At 41.1% G+C, this 8,861-nt stretch overlaps 1 non-coding gene across 1 annotated transcript; it reads right to left on the bottom strand.

The window, feature by feature from the left end:
• Positions 1 to 5,844: 5,844 nt before the first annotated feature.
• Positions 5,845 to 5,952, bottom strand: LOC130972304 (small nucleolar RNA R71). Its single transcript, XR_009083492.1, has one exon. It is a non-coding gene; the product is annotated as a small nucleolar RNA R71 (small nucleolar RNA).
• Between the last annotated feature and the right edge of the window lie 2,909 nt (positions 5,953 to 8,861).

Here is an 8,861-nt window from a genome sequence, read left to right as displayed (position 1 = left end):
GACAGTGCTGAAATTCCTCCAGAAACATATCTTCAGCAGATTTGGTATCCCTAGAGTACTAATCAGTGATGGGGGCACTCATTTCTACAATAAACAGCTTTACTCTACTTTGGTTCGATATGGAGTTAGCCATAAGGTAGCTACTCCATATCATCCACAGACAAATGGGTAAGCTAAAGTCTCTAATAGAGAACTTAAAAGAATCCTAGAACGGACTGTGATTAACCGTAGAAGGGATTGGGCAAAAAGCTTGGATGATGCTCTGTGGGCATACAGAACAGCATTCAAGACTCCTATAGGAACTCACTCCAAATCTTTTTTCTAAAATTCAGATTTATCTTTTTCAAATATCTTCTATATCTTTTCAATTTTCAATTATATCTTTTTTCTATCATATTTATCTTTTACAAATCATATCTTCTATTTTATCTTTCTTCAAAATTTTTGAAAACCCACCCCTGATGGGTGTTTTTGCGGAAAACGAATTTCCAACACACATATCCAACCGGCAAGTATACCGGATCGCATCAAGTAGTAATAACTCACTTAGATTGACGTCGATCCCACAGGGATTGATGGATCAAGCAACATTAGTGGGTGATTAATTTAGTCAAGCTAACATTGATGAGTGAGAATTGTTGCAGCAGAATGTAAATAGCAATGAACTTAAATCGCAGAATGTAAATGGCAGGAAACTTAAAGAGCAAGAAAAGTAAATTGACAAAATCTTAAATGACAAGAAATGTAAATTGCATCAAATGTAAAGGGGGCTGGGTGTTGGAAATTAAAGAAAGCAATAGATTAAGCAACTGGAAATTTAAATTGCAGAAAATGTAAATGTGCAGGAAATTAAATCAAGCTCAATGTGAACAAAAATGTGAAAGTGCAGAATGCAGGAAAGGAAATTACAGAAAAGTAAACGTAGTAGAAGACTGAGATCAATTCTCAAATCTCAAAGAGCATTTGACAATTTCAATGAAACAGTAAAAAAAATAGAAGAGTAGCAAAGAGCTCAGCTAAATTGCAAAATAAAATTGATCTCAGGGAATCAAAGAGACTAGAAAACAAGTCTAGATCTCAATCCCTTCCTTGATCCAACAGCAAACAAGATGCAGGAAAATTAAAGATGAAAGCAGTAAGAGAACTTTGATTCAAATTGCAATTCACTAAAATTATGCAGCAAGGAAAACAAGAGAAATCTCAGAGGGAGAATGAAACAGAATTCCTTCACTTCTCAATCCAAGATTCAAAACAGAAATGAAAACTAAGAGAGAGAGCTCTCAAATCCTAATGCTCCCTAGTGGAGCTAGCCCTTTTTCTAATGGAGCTTCCCTTTTTCAAAGATGGAAATGATGCCTTATATAGGCTTTACAAAATAAAATGAAATTGAAATGAAAAACAAATTAAATGAAAATCCTAATTCTAGCTTGTTCTTGTGCCTTTGAGTGATGATGTGGGCTTAGCTTGCTTTGGATTTGAGGAGAAATGGGTTTGCATGGCCTTGATTCAATTTGGAGAGGAATCGAATTTAAATGAGATTTTGGTTGAATTTTGGCCCATGATGCTCCTAGGAGGCTGCTCTGCTCTTGTGGAGGGCAGAGCAGGAAAGTTGTGTGAGGAAGCATGTCGCGTGCCAAGTGTGGGAGAGACCTTCAGGATGCTGCCCTGCCCTTGTGGAGGGCAGGGCAATGTTGCCTTGGTGCGCCTTGCCTCCCTGCCCGTGCGTCCAAGCTGCGCGCCAATGTGTGCGCTGGCCGTGTCATGCGCTCATGCTTGTGTGCGCCAAGGAGAGTTCCCAAGTTCAAACCCTTGTGAAAACATTTGGGGGAGTAATTTTTCTTGATTTTTCATGAAGGGAGCACGACATTGCCCTGCTCTCCAAGAGGGCAGAGCAGAATAATGAGCGCTACTTTGCTTTGGAGTGAGGCTCCAGCTTCGAACCTTGGTGGAAGCACTTTGGTTTATTTTCGCTTATTTTTGGCCCTAAAAGATGCCTTTCACTCATGCCTCAATTGTACGCCAAATATGGATTGCTATATATCGTTGGAAAGCTCTAAATGTCAGCTTTCCAACGCAACTAGAAGCACATCAATCGGACATTTGTAGCTCAAGTTATAGCCCTTTGAAAGAGGCATGGTCATGTTGTGAGCGCCCAGATTTTACCTTAGCGAAAATTCTTGCTTCCAACCTCACTTTGCATCACGATACTGCTCTGCCCTTGGCAGGAGCAGGGCAGTGTGTGCTGATTGCCTATTCTCCTTTAATTTGGTCATGGGCCACTGATGAGCGGATAATTTATACGCTTTTTGGCATTGTTTTAGTATGCTTCTAGTAGGATTTAGTTAGTTTTTAGTATATTTTTATTAGTTTTTAGTTAAAATTCACTTTTCTGGACTTTACTAAGAGTTTGTGTTTTTTTCTGTGATTTCAGGTATTTTCTAGCTGAAATTGAGGGACCTGAGCAAAAATCTGATTCAGAGACTGAAAAGGACTACAGATGCTGTTGGATTCTGACCTCCCTGCACTCGAAGTAGATTTTGTGGAGCCACAGAAGCCCAATTGGTGCGCTCTCAACGGCGTTAGAAAGTAGACATCCTGGGCTTTCCAGCAATATATGATAGTCCATACTTTGTCCAAGATTTGATGGCCCAAACCGGCGTTCAAAGTCACCTTCAGAATTCCCAGCGTTAAACGCCGGAACTGGCACCAAAGTGGGAGTTAAACGCCCAAACTGGCACAAAAGCTGGCGTTTAACTCCAAGAAGAGTCTCTACATGAAAATGCTTCAATACTTAGCCCAAGCACACACCAAGTGGGCCCGGAAGTGGATTTTTATGTCATTTACTCATCTTTGTAATTCTTAAGCTACTATTTCCCTATAAGTAGGACCTTTTACTATTGTATTTTCATCTTGGTTCTTCTGGTTCCCTCTCTGGGGCCGAAACCAATGATCACTATTGTTCTTATGTATTTTCAACGGTGGAGTTTCTACACACCATAGATTAAGGTGTGGAGCTCTGCTGTACCTCGAGTATTAATGCAATTACTATTGTTCTTCTATACAATTCAGCTTGTTCTTGTTCCAAGATATCACTTGTTCTTCAACTTGATGAATGTGATGATCCATGACACTCATCATCATTCTCACCTATGAACGTGTGACTGACAACCACCTCCGTTCTACCTTAGATTGGGTGAATATCTCTTGGATTCCTGATACACGACGCATGGTTGATCGCCTGACAACCGAGCGCTCGCTTGACAAACGAGCCAGCCATTCCGTGAGATCAGAGTCTTCGTGGTATAAGCTAGAATTGATGGCGGCATTCAAGAGAATCCGGAAGGTCTAAACCTTGTCTGTGGTATTCTGAGTAGGATTCAATGATTGAATGACTGTGACGAGCTTCAAACTCGCGATTGTGGGGCGTTAGTGACAGACGCAAAAGAATCACTGGATTCTATTCCGACATGATCGAGAACCGACAGCTGGATAGCCGTGCCGTGACAGGGTGCGTTGAACATTTCCACTGAGAGGATGGGAGGTAGCCACTGACAACGGTGAAACCCTTGCACACAGCTTGCCATGGAAAGGAGTAAAAAGGATTGGATGAAGACAGTAGGAAAGCAGAGAGACGGAAGGGACAAAGCATCTTCATTCGCTTATCTGAAGTTCTCACCAATGAATTACATAAGTATCTCTATCTTTATCTTTATGTTTTATTCATCATTTATACCCATTTGAGTCTGCCTGACTAAGATTTACAAGGTGACCATAGCTTGCTTCATACCAACAATCTCCGTGGGATCGACCCTTATTCGCGTAAGGTTTATTACTTGGACGACCCAGTGCACTTGCTGGTTAGTTGTGCGAAGTTGTGTTTATGCCATGGTATTGAGCACCAAGTCTTTGTGGCCATTACTAGGGATTATTTGAGTTGTGAAAAGTAGTGATCAAAACTTCGCATACCAAGTTTTTGGCGCCGTTTCCGGGGATTGTTTCGAGTATGGACAACTGACGGTTCATCTTGTTGCTTAGATTAGGTATTTTTCATAATTCTTAAGAATGAGTTCTAGAGTTTCATGATGATCTGTTGAAGTCTGGCTGGCTGTGAAGCCATGTCTAATCTTATTGGACCGAGGTTTCAACTGATCATCACAAGAGCTTGTTGATTTCTATCAATCTTGCTATTGGAGCAATGATCTGCTAAGGCTTGGCTGGCCATTGGCCATGTCTAGTGTTTTGGACCGAAGCTTTCTTTGAAAGCTTGGCTGACTGTGAAGCCATGTCTAATTCCTGGACCGAAGTCTTAGACTAGCATTGCATGATTCCTGGAATTCTCATTAAGAATTTTGATACTTTTATTTTCTTTTCCACTTAATTTTCGAAAAAAACCAAAAAAATTTTACAAAATCATAAAAACCAAAAATATTTTATGTTTCTTGTTTAAGTCTAGTGTCTTATTTTAAGTTTGGTGTCTTGCATGCATTGTTTATTTGATCTTGGTTCTATTTTCAAGTCAATAATACAGAGAACTGAAGATTCAGTACATGCAGCAGAGGAATTACACAGAAAAAGCTGGGCGTTCAAAACGCCCAGTGAAGAAGGAAAACTGGCGTTTAAACGCCAGCCAGGATACCTGGCTAGAAGTTTAACGCCCAAAAGGGTAGAGCTTTGGGCGTTAAACGCCAGAATGTGCACCATTCTGGGCTTTTAACGCCAGGATGGCACAAGAGGGAAGATTCTGTTTTTAATGCAAATTGTTTTCAAGTTTTCAAAGATTTCAAAATCAAATCTTTTTCAAAATCAATTTCTTTCCATACTTGCTATCAATTAATGATTTGATTCAACATTTCAAGTAAGTTGCCTTTTCTGTTGAGAAAGGTTTAATGTTTGAATCATATCTTTTCTTGTTAGCCAAGTCATTAATTTTTAAAATCAAATCTTTTTAAAATTGTTTTTCAAATCATATCTTCTCAAGCATATCTTTTTAAAACCATAACTTTTCAATCATATCTTTTTAATCACATCTTTTTCAAAAAATTTTTCAATCATATCTTCTTCAAAATCTTTTTCAAAATGTTTTTAAAATCTTTTACTTAATTTTCGAAAATTTCTTCCCCTCTTCTCACATCCTTCTATTTATGGAGTACCACTCCTCCTCAATGCACAATTCGAAATCTATCTCACTAAGTTCGAATTCTTCTACCTCTTCCTTCTATTTTTCTGTTCCTCTGACACCTCAAGGAATCTCTATACTGTGACATAGAGGATTCCACATTTTCTTGTTCTCTTCTCTTTTATATGAGCAGGAGCAAAGACAAAAGCATTCTTGTTGAGGCTGACCCTGAATCTGAAAGGACCTTGAAGCGAAAGCTAAGAGAAGCTAAGGCACAACTCTCTGTAGAGGACCTAACAGAAATCTTCAAAGAAGAAGAAGACATGGCAGCCGAAAACAACAATAATGCCAACAATGCAAGGAAGGTGCTGGGTGACTTTACTGCACCTACTCCCGACTTCTATGGGAGAAGCATCTCTATCCCTGCCATTGGAGCAAACAACTTTGAGCTTAAGCCTCAATTAGTTTCTCTAATGCAACAGAATTGCAAGTTCCATGGACTTCCATTGGAAGATCCTCATCAGTTTTGAGTTGAATTCTTGCAAATCTGTGACACTGTCAAGACTAATGGGGTTGACCCTGAGGTCTACAGACTTATGCTATTCCCTTTTGCTGTAAGAGACAGAGCTAGAATATGGTTGGACTTACCACCTAAAGACAGCCTGAACTCTTGGGAAAAGCTAGTCAATGCCTTCTTGGCAAAGTTCTTTCCACCTCAAAAATTGAGTAAGCTTAGAATGGAAGTCCAAACCTTCAGACAGAAGGAAGGTGAATCCCTCTATGAAGCTTGGGAAAGATACAAACAATTGATCAGAAAATGTCCTTCTGACATGCTTTCTGAATGGAGCATCATATGTATTTTCTATGATGGTCTCTCTGAACTATCCAAGATATCTTTGGATAGCTCTGCTGGAGGATCTCTTCATCTGAAGAAGACGCCTACAGAAGCTCAAGAACTAATTGAAATGGTTGCAAATAACCAATTCATGTACACTTCTGAAAGGAATCCTGTGAATAATGGGACAAATCAGAAGAAAGGAGTTCTTGAGATTGATACTCTGAATGCCATACTGGCTCAGAACAAGATATTGACTCAGCAAGTCAATGTGATTTCTCAAAGTCTGTCTGGAATGCAAAATGCACCAGGCAGTACTAAAGATGCTTCATCTGAAGAAGCAGCTTATGATCCTGAGAACCCTTCAATGGAAGAGGTGAATTACATGGGAGAACCCTATGGAAACACCTATAATTCTTCATGGAGAAATAATCCAAATCCCTCATGGAAGGATCAACAGAGACCTCAACAAGGTTTCAACAACAATAATGGTGGAAGAAACAGGTTTAGCAATGGCAAGCCTTTTCCATCATCTTCTCAGCAACAGACAGAGAGTTCTAAGCAGAACCACTCTGACTTAGCAACCATGGTCTCTGATCTAATCAAAACCACTCAAAGTTTCATGACTGAAACAAGGTCCTCCATTAGAAACTTGGAGGCACAAGTGGGACAGCTGAGCAAGAAAATTACTGAACTCCCTCCTAGTACTCTTCCAAGCAATACAGAAGACAATCCAAAAGGAGAGTGCAAGGCCATCAATATGGCCGAACTTGGAGAGGATGAAGAGGCAGTGAACGCCACTGAGGAAGACCTCAATGGACGTCCACTGACCTCCAATGAGTTCCCCAATGAGGAACCTTGGGAATCTGAGGCTCAAAATGAGACCATAGAGATTCCATTGGATTTACTTCTGCCATTCATGAGCTCTGATGAGTATTCTTCCTCTGAAGAGGATGAGTATGTCACTGAAGAGCAAGTTGCCAAGTACCTTGGAGCAATCATGAAGCTAAATGACAAGTTGTTTGGTAATGAAACTTGGGAGGATGAACCCCCTTTGCTCACCAAAGAACTGAATGACTTGTCTAGGCAGAAATTACCTCAAAAGAGACAAGATCCTGGGAAGTTTTCAATACCTTGTACCATAGGCATCATGACCTTCAAGAAGGCTCTGTGTGACTTAGGGTCAAGTATAAACCTCATGCCTCTCTCTGTAATGGAGAAGCTAGGGATCTTTGAGGTACAAGCTGCAAGAATCTCACTAGAGATGGCAGACAATTCAAGAAAACAAGCTTATGGACTTGTAGAGGATGTTTTGCTGAAGATTAAAGACCATTACATCCCTGCTGATTTCATAGTCCTAGAGACTGGGAAGTGCATGGATGAATCTATCATCCTTGGCAGACCCTTCCTAGCCACAGCAAAGGCTGTGATTGATGTTGACAGAGGTGAATTGATCATTCAAGTGAATGAAGAATCCTTTGTGTTTAAGGCTCAAGGATATCAGTCTGTCACCATGGAGAGGAAGCATGAACAGCTTCTCTCAAAACAGAGTCAAACAGAGCCCCCACAATCAAACTCTAAGTTTGGTGTTGGGAGGTTCCAACATTGCTCTGAGTATCTGTGAGGCTCCATGAGAGCCCTCTGTCAAGCTACTGACATTAAAGAAGCGCTTGTTGGGAGGCAACCCAATGTTATATTTTATCTATTTTCCCTTGTTATTTTATGTTATCTTTAGGTTGATGATCATGGGAAGTCACAAAATCAATTGAAAAAGCAAAAACAGAATGAAAAACAGGAAGAAAAACAGCACACCCTGGAGGAAGATCCTGCTGGCGTTTAAACGCCAGTAAGGGTAGCAGTTGGGCGTTTAACGCCCAGTCTGGCACCATTCTGGGCGTTTAACGCCAGAAAGGGGCACCAGACTGGCGTTAAACGCCAGGAAAGGGCAAGAAGCTGGCGTTAAACGGCAAAAATGGGCACCAACCCGGCGTTTAACGCCAGAATTGGCACAGAGTGCATTTTTGCACGCCACTTGGTGCAGGGTTGAATTTTCCTTGACACCTCAGGATCTGTGGACCCCACAGGATCCCCACCTACCCCACCACCCTCTCTCTTCTTCACCCATTCACCAATCACCTCAACACCTCTTCCCCAAAAACCCTTCACCTATCAAATCCCATCTTTCTCTTCACCACTCACATCCATCCTTCATAAAACCCCACCTACCTCACCATTCAAATTCAAACCACTTTTCCTCCCAAACCCACCCATAATGGCCGAACCCTTCCCCTCTCTTCACCCCTATATAAACCCATCTTCACTCCTTCATTTTCACACACCCTAAACACTACTTTTCCTCCCTTTGGCCGAACCACAAAGCCACCTCCATATCCTCCATTTCTTCTTCTTCTACTCTCTTCTTTCTTCTTTTGCTCGAGGACGAGCAAACCTTATAAGTTTGGTGTGGTAAAAGCATTGCTTTTTGTTTTTCCATAACCATTTATGGCATCCAAGGCCGGAGAAACCTCTAGAAAGAGGAAAGGGAAGGCAAAAGCTTCCACCTCTGAGTCATGGGAGATGGAGAGATTCATCTCAAGGGTGCATCAAGACCACTTCTATGAAGTTGTGGCCTTGAAGAAGGTGATCCCCGAGATCCCTTTCAAACTCAAAAAGGGTCAACTTTGATCAAAGGTTGGACCAAGTTCTCATAAACATTTATGAAGAGGGCGCCCAATGGAAGAGAGATTCAAGAGGAAAGTCGGTTCAATTGAGAAGGCATGACCTCAAGCCCGTGGCTAGAGGATGGTTGGAGTTTATCCAACGCTCAATCATTCCCACTAGCAACCGGTCCAAAGTTACTATAGACCGGGCCATCATGATTCATAGTATCATGATTGGAGAGGAAGTGGA

Source organism: Arachis stenosperma, chromosome 3, assembly GCF_014773155.1.
Source record: "Arachis stenosperma cultivar V10309 chromosome 3, arast.V10309.gnm1.PFL2, whole genome shotgun sequence".
Taxonomy (NCBI): domain Eukaryota; kingdom Viridiplantae; phylum Streptophyta; class Magnoliopsida; order Fabales; family Fabaceae; genus Arachis; species Arachis stenosperma.
The sequence above is the reverse complement of the archived record's forward strand: the minus strand, read 5'-3'. Positions and strand labels throughout refer to the sequence as shown.